Source organism: Oncorhynchus clarkii, chromosome 5, assembly GCF_045791955.1.
Source record: "Oncorhynchus clarkii lewisi isolate Uvic-CL-2024 chromosome 5, UVic_Ocla_1.0, whole genome shotgun sequence".
In the NCBI taxonomy this organism is placed as follows: Eukaryota; Metazoa; Chordata; class Actinopteri; order Salmoniformes; family Salmonidae; genus Oncorhynchus; species Oncorhynchus clarkii.
The window spans coordinates 53995235-54008531 of NC_092151.1; positions in this window are offsets into that span (position 1 = coordinate 53995235).

The following is a 13297-nucleotide window of genomic DNA, read 5'->3' on the forward strand; positions in this document are numbered from 1 at the left end:
CACTGATGCCAGGCCTAAATAAGTTCAGGACTAAGAATGTACTTAACAAATCAAATAATATGTTGCATGGATGCATTCTGTGTTCAATAAAAGTGGTTAACATGATTTTTGAATGACTACCCCATCTCTGTACTGCACACATTCAATTATCTGTAAGGTCCCTCAATCGAGTAATGCATTTCAAGGACAGATTCAACCACAAGGTGAGGTTTGTCAATGCCTTTTAAAGAAGTGCACCGATTGGTAGATGTATAAAATTAAAAAAGCAGATGCTGAATATCCCTTTGAGCTGGGTGAAGTTGTTAATTACACTTTGGATGATGTATCAATACACCGAATCACTACTAAGACACAGTTGCCGGAGAGGAAGGAACTCTTTAGAGATTTCACCATGAGGACAATGGTGATTTTAAAACAGTTACAGAGTTTAATGGTTGTGATTCGAGAAAACTGAAGATGGAGCAACAATATTGTAGTTACTCCACAAAACTAACCTAAATGACAGAGTGAAAAGAAGGAAGCCTTTACACAATATAAATATTCCAAAACATGCATCTGTTTGCAACAAGGCACTGAAGTAATACTGTTAAAAAAATGTTCTTAATACAAAGCGTTACGTTTCGGGCAAATCCAACACGACTGAGTACCACTGTTCATATTTTCAAGCATGGTGGTGGCTGCATCATGTTATGGGTATGCTTGTCATCGGCAAGGACTAGGGAGTTTTTTTTTAGGATAGAAAGAAACGGGATACAGTTATAAGCACAGGCAAAATAATAGAGGAAAACTTAGTTCAGTCTGCTTTCCAACAGACACATGAGAGACGAATTCACCTTTCAGCAGGACAATAACCTAAAACACAAGGCCAAATCTACACTGGAGATGCTTAACAAGAGTGGCCTGAGAGGCCTAGTTACGAATTTGACTTGAAATGATCAACAACTAACTTGACAGACGGGCACAATGGCAGTAGGTGGCACTCGATATTCTGATGCTAGCAATTCCCTTGTTGCCACCTCATACTCCTAACAGATTTCCCATTTAACCATGGGATTCAAACCATCAACCCTGCAGTTACTGGACTGCTTCTCTAACTTAGAGGCTAGTGTAGAAGCAGGAATCATAGACAGACCAGACCAGACCAGACAAGACCAGACCAGACCGACAGACAGAGACACAGACAGACAGACGGGCAGACTGGCAGACAGACAGACAAACATGGGCAGATGGGCAGACAACCAGACAAACATGGGCAGATTGACAGACAGACAAACAAACAGACAGATAGACAGACATGGACAGATAGGCAAACATACAGACAGACAGGCAGAAAGACAGACAGATTTGCATTTAACATTCCCCTCTCGTCAAGTTGGTGGAATCGAGAGGTACAGTGTGTGTGTATGAATACCTCCAATGCCCATATTAAACATAGTAATCAAGGCCGACATTTCCCTGGAAATAAACGTCTAATATAATTCTTAAAATAACAATTAGCCTGCAAATAGATGTGGGGTGATTATAAATTCCTTTCAGGAGGGGCGGCTTGGCTTTAAGCTGGGGGAGGGGTGGCAGGGAGATCTAGAGGAGTCATGCGGTTTGGGGATGAAGGGGGGGGGGACAACCAGTCTTTGCAATCAGCGTTAAATAGAGCAGTTTTGTGCCTGTGTGATTGTCAAGTGGGCCATTACTGGCTGATAAGGGCACTTTTTCCCCCACGTCGCCCTGATTGGGCCCGAGTACGTCGCACCACCTCGCATGCTGTCCTGATGCAATCAGAGCCCTTTTGCCACTGCCATTTTCACCGCCGTGATTTCTACTGAATCCCTCATCGGCCCCCAGTCAACACCAGGCCCCCTTGAGCCTCAACGAGGAGCCATTCACATCAAGGAGAAAAGGTCACGCCAAAGTCATTGTTTCAATTATAAACCACCACAATTTGGCCTCATTTCAATGAAACAAATAAGTAGTTGAAGCCCCAAAGTTTGAAAGAAAGCAAGGAAGTAGCAAATTATGGGATTTTAGAAGACTCCTTCTTGGCCAATGCTTATAGTATATATTATCAACAATGCCCCAAATCTTGCACCTTAATCTTGATTTGATCAAGCTGAATTATTATCTGTTCAAAACCCCTTGAATAAAACTATTGACATAATGACAATGTTTTGTTTCAATCAAATTCTTAGAGAAATTTCAAATAATCTACTACACTTATATTTGGTTGTGTGTGTGACTGGGCCCGGTTTCCCAAAAGAATTAAGGCTATGTTCATCGTTGGAACCTTTGTAGGAGCATTGTTAAATCTCTGAGCTGTTTCCCAAAACCATTGTTACTAAGGTTGCTCTTGAAAGCGCTTTTTTAAATATAAATGAGGATTGCCGATTCATTTTGGAAGTGGGCCTACATGGGGCACGTGATGTCACCGTGTAACTATATACACTACATGACCAAAAGTATGTGGAGAGTTGCTCGTTGAACATCTCATTCCATAATCATGGGCATTAATACGGAGTTGGTCCCCCCTTTGTTGCTATAACAGCCTCCACTCTTCTGGGAAGGCTTTTCACTACATGTTGGAACATTGCTGCGGAGACTTGCTTCCATTCAGCCACAAGAGCATTAGTGAGGTTGTGCACTGATGTTGCGCAATTAGGCCTGGCTATCAGTCGGAGTTCCAATTCATCCCAAAGATGTTCAATGGGGTTGAGGTCAGGGCTCTGTTCAGGTCAATCAAGTTCTTCATCTCGACAAACCATTTCTGTATGGACCTCGCTTGGTGCACGAGGGAATTCTCATGCTGAAACAGGAAAGGGCCTTGCCCAAACTGTTGCCAAAAAGTTGGAAGCACAGCATCGTCTAGAATGTCATTGTATGCTGTCGTGTTAAGATATCCCTTCACTGGAACTAAGGAGCCTGATCCATGAAAAACAGCCCCACGCCATTATTCATCCTCCACCAAACTTTACAGTTGACACTATGCATTGGGACAGGCAGGGTCTTCCTGACATCCACCAATCCCAGATTAGTTCGTTAGACTGCCAGATGGTGACGTGTGATTAATCACTCCAGAGAACGTGTTTCCACTGCTCCAGAGTCCAATGACAGTGAGCTTTACACCACTCCAGCCAACGCTTGGCATTGTGCATGGTGATCTTAGGCTTGTGTGCGGCTGCTCGGCCATAAAAACACATTTCACGAAGTTCCCGACCAACCGTTATTGTGCTGACGTTGCTTTCAGGGCCAGTTTGGTACTCGGTAGTGAGTGTTGCAACCGAGGACAGATGATTTTTACGCACTGTGCGCTTCAGCTCTCGGAGGTCCTGTTCTGTGAGCTTGTGTGGCCTACCACTTCACGGCTGAGTCATTGTTGCTCCGAGACGTTTCTGCTTCACAATAACAGCACTTACAGTTGACGTCTGAAGTTTACATACACTTAGGTTGGAGACCATAAAACTTGTTTTTCAACCACTCCACAAATGTCTTATTAGCAAACTATAGTTTTGGCAAGTCGGTTAGGACATCTACTTTGTGCATGACAAGTAATTTTTCCAACAATTGTTTACAGACCGATTATTTCACTTATAATGAATTGTATCACAATTCCAGTGGGTCAGAAGTTTACATGCACTAAGACTGTGCCTTTAAACAGCTTGGAAAATTCCAGAAAATGATGTCATGGCTTTAGAATCTTCTGATCGGCTAATTTACATCATTTGAGTAAATTGGAGGTGTACCTGTGGATGTATTTCAAGGCCTACCTTCGACCTCAGTGCCTCTTTGCTTGACATCATGGGAAAATCAAAGGAAGTCAGCCAAGACCTCAGAAAAAAAGTCTGGTTCATCCTTGGGAGCAATTTCCAAATGCCTGAAGTTACCACGTTTATCTGTACAAACAATAGTAACCAAGAATAAACTGTTCAGGTAGGATGCGTTCTGTCTCCTAGAGATTAACGTACTTGGTTGCGAAAAGTGCAAGTCAATCCCAGAACAACAGCAAAGGAACTTGTGAAGATGCTGGAGGAAACAGGTACAAAAGTATACATTTCTTCAGTAAAAGGAGTCCTATATCGACATAACCTGAAAGGCCGCTCAGCAAGGAAGAAGCCACTGCTGCAAAACCGCCATAAAAAAGCCAGACTACAGTTTGCAACTGCACATGGGGACAAAGATCATACTTTTTGGAGAAATGTCCTCTGGTCTGATGAAACAAAAACATAACTGTTTGGCCATAATGACCATCGTTATGTTTGGAGGAAAAAGGGGGAGGCTTGCAAGCTGAAACACACCATCCTAACCATGAAGCACAGGGGTGGAAGCATCATCTCTACTTCCGGTGCCGACAGAGATGGCCGCCTCGCTTTGCGTTCCTAGGAAACTATGCAGTTTTTTGTTTTTTTATGCTTTATGGTTAACGAGACGTGGTGTGGTCATAACAACATACAGGAACTCAAGTCCTTCTGTTCACCTGATTTAGAATTCCTCTCAATCAAATGTCGACCGCATTATCTACCAAGGGAATTCTCTTCGATTATAATCACAGCCGTATATATTCCCCCCCAAGCAGACACATCGATGGCTCTGAACAAACTTTATTTGACTCTTTGCAAACTGGAATCCACACATCCTGAGGCTGCATTCATTGTAGCTGGGGATTTTAACAAGGCTAATCTGAAAACAAGACTCCCTAAATTGTATCAGCATATCGATTGCGCAACTAGGGCTGGTAAAACCTTGGATCATTGCTATTCTAACTTCCGCGATGCATATAAGGCGATCCCCCACCCTCCTTTCAGAAAAGCTGACCACGACTCATTTTGTTGCTCCCTGCCTACAGACAGAAGCTAAAACAAGAAGCTCCCACGCTGAGGTCTGTTCAACGCTGGTCCGACCAATCTGATTCCACGCTCCAAGACTGCTTCCATCACGTGGACTGGGATATGTTTCGTATTGCGTCAAACAACAACATTGACGAATACGCTGATTCGGTGCGCAAGTTCATTAGAACGTGTGTTGAAGATGTCGTTCCCATAGCAACGATTAAAACATTCCCAAACCAGAAACCGTGGATTGATGGCAGCATTCGCGTGAAACTGAAAGCGCAACCACTGCTTTTAATCAGGGCAAGGTGACCGGAAACATGACCGAATACAAACAGTGTAGCTATTCCCTCTGCAAGGCAATCAAACAAGCTAAGCGTCAGTATAGAGACAAAGTAGAATCGCAATTCAACGGCTCAGACACAAGAGGTATGTGGCAGGGTCTACAGTCAATCACGGATTACAAAAAGAAAACCAGCCCAGTCACGGACCGGATGCCTTGCTCCCAGGCAGACTAAATAACTTTTTTGCCCGCTTTGAGGACAATACAGTGCCACTGACACGGCCCGCAACCAAAACATGCAGCCGAGGTGAGTAAAACATTTAAACGTGTTAACCCTCGCAAGGCTGCAGGCCCAGACGGCATCTCCAGCCGCACCCTCAGAGCATGCGCAGACCAGCTGGCTGGTGTGTTTACGGACATATTCAGTCAATCCCTATCCCAGTCTGCTGTTCCCACATGCTTCAAGAGGGCCACCATTGTTCCTGTTCCCAAGAAAGCTAAGGTAACTGAGCTAAACGACTACCGCCCCGTAGCACTCACTTCCGTCATCATGAAGTGCTTTGAGAGACTAGTCAAGGACCATATCACCTCCACCCTACCTGACACCCTAGACCCACTCCAATTTGCTTACCGCCCAAATAGGTCCACAGACGATGCAATCTCAACCACACTGCACACTGCCCTAACCCATCTGGACAAGAGGAATACCTATGTGAGAATGCTGTTCATCGACTACAGCTCAGCATTTAACACCATAGTACCCTCCAAACTCGTCATCAAGCTTGAGACCCTGGGTCTCGACCCCGCCCTGTGCAACTGGGTACTGGACTTCCTGACGGGCCGCCCCCAGGTGGTGAGGGTAGGTAACAACATCTCCACTCCGCTGATCCTCAACACTGGGGCCCCACAAGGATGCGTTCTGAGCCCTCTCCTGTACTCCCTGTTCACCCACGACTGCGTGGCCACGCACGCCTCCAACTCAATCATCAAGTTTGCGGACGACACAACAGTGGTAGGCTTGATTACCAACAACGACGAGAGCCTACAGGGAGGAGGTGAGGGCCCTCGGAGTGTGGTGTCAGGAAAATAACCTCACACTCAACGTCAACAAACCTAAGGAGATGATTGTGGACTTCAGGAAACAGCAGAGGGAACACCCCCCTATCCACATCGATGGAACAGTAGTGGAGAGGGTAGTAAGTTTTAAGTTCCTCGGCGTACACATCACAGACAAACTGAATTGGTCCACGCACACAGACAGCATCGTGAAGAAGGCGCAGCAGCGCCTCTTCAACCTCAGGAGGCTGAAGAAATTTGGCTTGTCACCAAAAGCACTCACAAACTTCTACAGATGCACAATCGAGAGCATCCTGTCGGGCTGTATCACCGCCTGGTACGGCAACTGCTCCGCCCACAACCGTAAGGCTCTCCAGAGGGTAGTGAGGTCTGCACAACGCATCACCGGGGGCAAACTACACGCCCTCCAGGACACCTACACCACCCGATGTCACAGGAAGGCCATAAAGATCATAAAGGACAACAACCACCCGAGCCACTGCCTGTTCACCCCGCTATCATCCAGAAGGCGAGGTCAGTACAGGTGCATCAAAGCTGGGACCGAAAGACTGAAAAACAGCTTCTATCTCAAGGCCATCAGACTGTTAAACAGCCACCACTAACATTGAGTGGCTGCTGCCAACACACTGACTCAACTCCAGCCACTTTAATAATGGGAATTGATGGGAATTGATGTAAAATATATCACTAGCCACTTTAAACAATGCTACTTAATATAATGTTTACATACCCTACATTATTTATCTCATATGTATACACTGTACTCGATACCATCTACTGCATCTTGCCAATGCCGCTCTCTACCATCACTCAATATATATATATATATATATATATATATATATATATATTATGTACATATTCTTTATCCCTTTACACTTGTGTGTATAAGGTAGTAGTTTTGGAATTGTTAGCTAGATTACTCGTTGGTTATTACTGCATTGTCGGAACTAGAAGCACAAGCATTTCGCTACACTCGCATTAACATCTGCTAACCATGTGTATGTGACAAATAAAATTTGATTTGATTTGATCATGTTGTGGGGGTGTTTTGCTGCAGAAGGGACTGGTGCACTTCACAAAATAGATGGCATCATGAGGCAGGAGAATTATGTGGATTTATTGAAGCAACATCTCAAGACATCAGTTAAAGCTTGGTCGCAAATGGGTCTTCCAAATGGACAATGACCCCAAGCATACTTCCAAAGTTGTGGCAAAATGGCTTAAGGACATCAAAGTTAAGATATTGGAGTGGTCATCACAAATCCCTGACCTCCTAATCCTATAGAAAATGTGTGGGCAGAACTGAAAATATGTGTGCGAGCAAGTAGGCCTACAAACCTGACTCAGTTACACCAGCTCTGTCAGGAGGAACGGGCCAAAATTGACCCAACTTTTTGTGGGAAGCTTGTGGAAGGCTACCCAAAGCGTTTGAACCAAGTTAACAATTTAAAGGCAATGCTACTAAATACTAATTGAGTGTATGTAAACGCCTAACCCACTGGGAATGTGAAGAAAGAAATAAAAGCTGAAATAAATCATTCTCTCTACTATTATTCTGACATTTCACATTCTTAAATAAAGTGGTGATCCTAACTGACCCAAGACAGGGAATGTTTACTAGGATTAAATGTCAGGAAAAGTGAAAAACTGAGTTTAAATGTATTTGGCTGAGGTGTATGTAAACTTCCGACTTCCAACTGTACAGTTTACCGGGGCAGCACTCGAAGGTCAGCAATTTGACAAACTGACTTGTTGGAAATGTGGAACGTTGAAAGTCACGGAGCTCTTCAGTAAGGTAATTCTACTGCCATTTTTTGTCTATGGAGATGCATGGCTGTGTGCTCGATTTTATACAACTGTCAGCGACGGGTGTGGCTTGAATATCCGTATCCACTAATTTGAAGGGGTGTCCACATACTTTTGTATATATAGTGTAGCTCTACTACACATTTTATTGTAAATGTCTACTGCTTGCAAAATCTATTTTTTCAACTAGGTTATGAAATAATGTTTTTTTTGCAGGACAAGAATTGACCTGACTTTCAAGAATGCCTGAATTGATTTGTCTTACTATTCTGGTTGGCTGGCAAGTTTCACCATCGACTATTTCAGATCTACAGGTGTGGAGGTTTCACCATGGCACATACCGTGGTGACAAGTTGGCACATGATAATTATTAGAATATGGCAAATATTAGTCAATTACATTCTAGCCATGCTTGCTTTCACGAGCTAGGCCTACCTGAGACATGAAACAGATAGGTGGGAGGGCATACAGGCTATCGTGGATTTGTTTGCCTAAAAGGGTAATGGAAAAAATACATGTTATTTATCTACACAAGATAGTTGTGCTAAATGGAAACACACCATAGCATGCAGGCAATTGTCGCATCTATTTTCTGTCCGAACTTAAATGTCGAAAAAAAACATCACTGGACAAGTTCATGGAAACATTGCTACTGATAATAATACAAAGTTACCAATTTCTTTGCATATCTAGTGAAAGATATAGAGGCTTCAAATGAAAACCGAGATTACTGTATTAAAATTACTGTAATTTTTGCCTTGATATATTTCATGATGTGTAACATGTGCGCAATGATGTGCCAAATCTTGATTTAGTGCATTATTATAGGGTAAGCATTTAGAATAAGCCTCAATATTTGTAACCATAGGTGATAATATTTCTCTAGAACAATGGTATTCAAACATTTTCAGCAGTGACCTCTTTTTTAGGCGCCAGAATTTCCAGGGACCCCATTATATCCACAAGAATTTCTCCCCACCCCAACCCCAACCCAAAAACAAAAAAAACAAAAAAAATCGGCCAATTTTGGTATTTGTCGATTTTTTACATCAACAAATATCATTTAATTCTAATGCATTTTCATCTCATTTTCATTTTTTCCCTGAAATTATGTTTCTCAATAACATTGTCTCATAGAATACTCTGTACTCTTAATTTTTGTTCCAAACTTTGAATTTCACTGCTCTAGGAGCTGATCTATCATCAGTAGGCCATTGGGTTTGAAGGCTCCGTTGCGAGATCGACACGGCATACTTTAATTTTTGATTTAACCTTTATTTAACTAGGCAAGTCAGTTAAGAACTAGTTCTTATTTACAATGACGGACTACTGGGGAACAGTGGGTTAACTGCCTTGTTCAGGGGCAGAACAACATATTTTTACTTTGTCATCTTGGGGATTCTAGCCAACACTAACCACTAGGCTACCTGCCGCCCCACTTGCTCTGTATACTTGCTCTGCATAGCTCCGCATTGACGTGATTGGTTGATGGTAAGTGAGGATGGGGAGGTCCTGTATAAACACCAACTGACTTCCTTGACACTTCCTTCACAACAGCTCCGCACTGCTTGGCTAAGCACAATAAGTATGAATACCCTAACTTCTGCAAAGGCCATATAACCATGAATGCTGCACGGACGATTCAAACGTTGGATTGGCCATGTAGCGCTTTTAAGCCTAAAAGGCGCTGCAGCGTCAATCTGACGTCTGCATTAGCATTTTGCATTTACGGTGATGAGCAGATGAGGTCCAAAAATGTTCAGCAAGTTTTTACCAAAAGATATATTCAGAGTTAGATAAACTTAGATTTTTTGCAAGGCATATACAGTATACAGGATGCTATCCTCCACAACATAACCTTCACTCCAAATCAAAACTCCCAACCTACAACCTGATTTTGGACGGAATTACCTGGAAGGCTTCCTAATACCAGTGATTATTATTCCCAAGCTATACAGCAAATGCTCTGGCAAACAAACAGAAACCTGAAAACACCATCCAACCTGGAACTGATTGAGTAATGTTGAGTCTGAAGTAATTTTTTATTTTCAAAAGCCTAGAAGAAAAATACATTACAATGATATATTTTACTTTATAAGAACTGAATGCTAAGTTAAGGCTACCAAGCTTGGTAGGACAAAGAGATACAACTTAATTTAGCACTGACGTGGGAAGTGAGAGGTGTCAAAGCCCTTGAGCCCAACAATGGCAGGAGAGTCGCACAGCCTGCCCCAACCAAATGCAGAGGCCTTTGAAGCCCCCTCCTGCTGTTCAGAGGTAATTAAAATACACTACCCTCTATGTAAAAAAACAATAAGTCACAAAAAGAATACAAAATGAAACTCCTTATGGAAAATCAAAAGACACTTTTTGCTGACTGTTATAAAAATGGGAACATAAGCAACTTAATCTTCCACACAGACCATCCCCACAGACAATGTTATCAACACACAACCCCTCTGTTGAGAGGGGAGGTGTTACCGATGGGTGGAAACTCCGGATACTAGACAACGAGGACTCGATGAGTCAGCAAATGTGAACGTGTACACACCTGGAACAGTAAAGGTACAGGGAAACCCCAAACGGTTTCAGCTGGACGTTCACATTATCAAAGAGATAGCTCAGCAGGATAATCTCTCTCTTGAGAAAGTATTTCCCATGACTGTGCCGTGAAACCAAATGTTTACCTGGCTCCACCCTGGTCCACCTATACAAGGCAGCAGTGCCCACCTTCGTCCGGACCCTAAAGGACATCGCCCTTAACCGCAGTCCCAACACGTCACACAGGAGCAACAGATCAATAGACACCTCGCCCAGACCAGCGAGACACTCTCCGAGACCTGCGGGACCCACTGGTTGCCCTCTAGGTTACAGAAAGCTGGTAGTCCCATCCACCAAACTACCAGGTGTGAAACAGGGAAGGGACTCAGGGGGTATGCTAATTTGTTATAGAGCAGACCTAACTCACTCTATTAAATTAATAAAAACAGGAACATTATACATTTGTCAAGAAATTGAAAAGCAAATGATTTCAACAGAGAAAAATGTCCTCCTGTGTGCTGCCTACAGTATATCCCCCCCCACTAGAATCCCCATACTTCTTTTTATGAAGACATCTTCTCCATCCTGGAGGGGAAATCAATCATTTCCAGGCCCATGGACATGTACTAGTCTGTGGCGACATACATTCCAGAACTGGACAAAAACCGGACACCCTCAGCACACAGGGGGTAAGAACACCTACCTGGAGGTGACAATATTCCCTCCCCCATATGTCCCTCTAGGCGCAACTGCGACAACATAACCAACAAAAACGTGTCACAATTCCTGCAGCTCTGTCGCACGCTGGGTATGTACATAGTCAAAGGTAGGCTTCGAGGGGACTCCTATGATAGGTACACCTATAGCTCATCCTTTGGCAGTAGTACTGAAGACTCCTTTACCACTGACCTCAACCCAGAGTCTCTCAGAGCGTTCACAGTCAGCCCACTGACACCCCTATCAGAAAACAGCAAGATCACAGTCTACTTGAACAGAGCAATACTCAATCATGAGGCATTAAAGCCAAAGGAACTGAATAATATCAAGAAATGCTATAGATGGAAAGTAGTGTGGAAACCTACCAGAAAACAATTAGACAACAATAAATTCAATCCCCTTAGAAAACTTCCTGGACAAAACGTTCCACCGTAATAGTGAAGGTGTAAACCTGGCAGTAGAAAACCTAAACTGTATATTTGACCTTAGCCTCCCTACCTTTTGCACATTTACCATTCCAGTGTTTAATTGCCATATTGTAATTACTTCGCCACGATGGCCCATTTATTGCCTTAACTCCCTTATTTTACCTTATTTGCACTCACTGTATATAGACTTTTTGTTCTACTGTATTATTGACTGTATGTTTTGTTTATTCCATGTGAAACTCGCAGTCGCAGTTGCAAATGAGAACTTGTTCTCAACTAGCTTACCTGGTTAAATAAAGGTGAAATAAAAATGTAAAATAAAAATAGAAAATCAAATCAGAAAATGTCAAACAGAAAACCTAAGAAAATTAACAACAATGACACATGGTTTGATGAAGAATGCAAAAAAAACAAGAAAGAAATTAAGAAACCTATCCAACCAAAAACATAGAGACCCAGAAAACCTGAGCCTTCACTATGGTGAATAACTAAAGCAATATAGAAATACATTACGGAAAAGAAGGAACAACACGAAAGAAATCAGCTCAATGTATTTGAAGAATCCATAGACACTAACCACTTCAGGAAAATTGAAAAACACTAAACAAATAACAACACAAAGAGTTATCTATCCAAAATGGAGATGTATGGATAAACCACTTCTCCAATCCTTTTGGGCCTATAACAAAGAACAAACAGCAAAAACATATACATGATCAAATACAAATCTTAGAATCAACTATTAAAGACTACCAGAACCCACTGGATTCTCCAATTACATTAAGTGGACTACAGGACAAAATACAAACCCTCCAACCCAAAAAAGCCTGTGGTGTTGATGGTATCCTCACTGAAATAATAAAATATACAGACCACAAATTCCAATTGGATATACTTAAACTCTTTAACATTATCCTTAGCTCTGGCATCTTCCCCAATATTTGTAACCAAGGACTGATCACCCCAATACACAAAAGTGGAGACAAATTTCATCCAAATAACTACCGTGGGATATGTGTCAAAAGCAACCTCGGGAAAATCCTCTGCATTATCATTAACAGCAGACTAGTTAATTTCCTCAGTGAAAACAATGTACCGAGCAAATGGCAAATTGGCTTTTTACCAAATTACCATACGACAGAACACGTATTCACCCTGCACACCCTAATTTACAAAAAATCAAACCAAAACGAAGGCGAAGTCTTCTCATGCATTGTTCATTTCAGAAAAACTTCTGACTCAATTTGGCATGAGGGTCTGCTATACAAATTGATGGAAAGTGGTGTTGGGGGAAAACATACGACATTATAAAATCCATGTACACAAACAACATTTAAAAATGGTTAAAATCGGCAACAAAAAAAACACACATTTCTTTCCACAGGGCCGTGGGGTGAGACAGGGATGCAACGCTCTTCAACATATAAATAAACAAATTGGCGAGGGCACTAGAACAGTCTGCAGCACACGGCCTCAACCACTAGCATCTGAAGTCAAATGTCTACTGTTTGCTGACGATCTGGTGCTTCCGTCACCAACCAAGGAGGGCCTACAGCAGCACCTAGATCTTCTGCACATATTCAGCCAGACTTGGGCCCTGACAGTAAATCTCGGTAAGAAAAAAA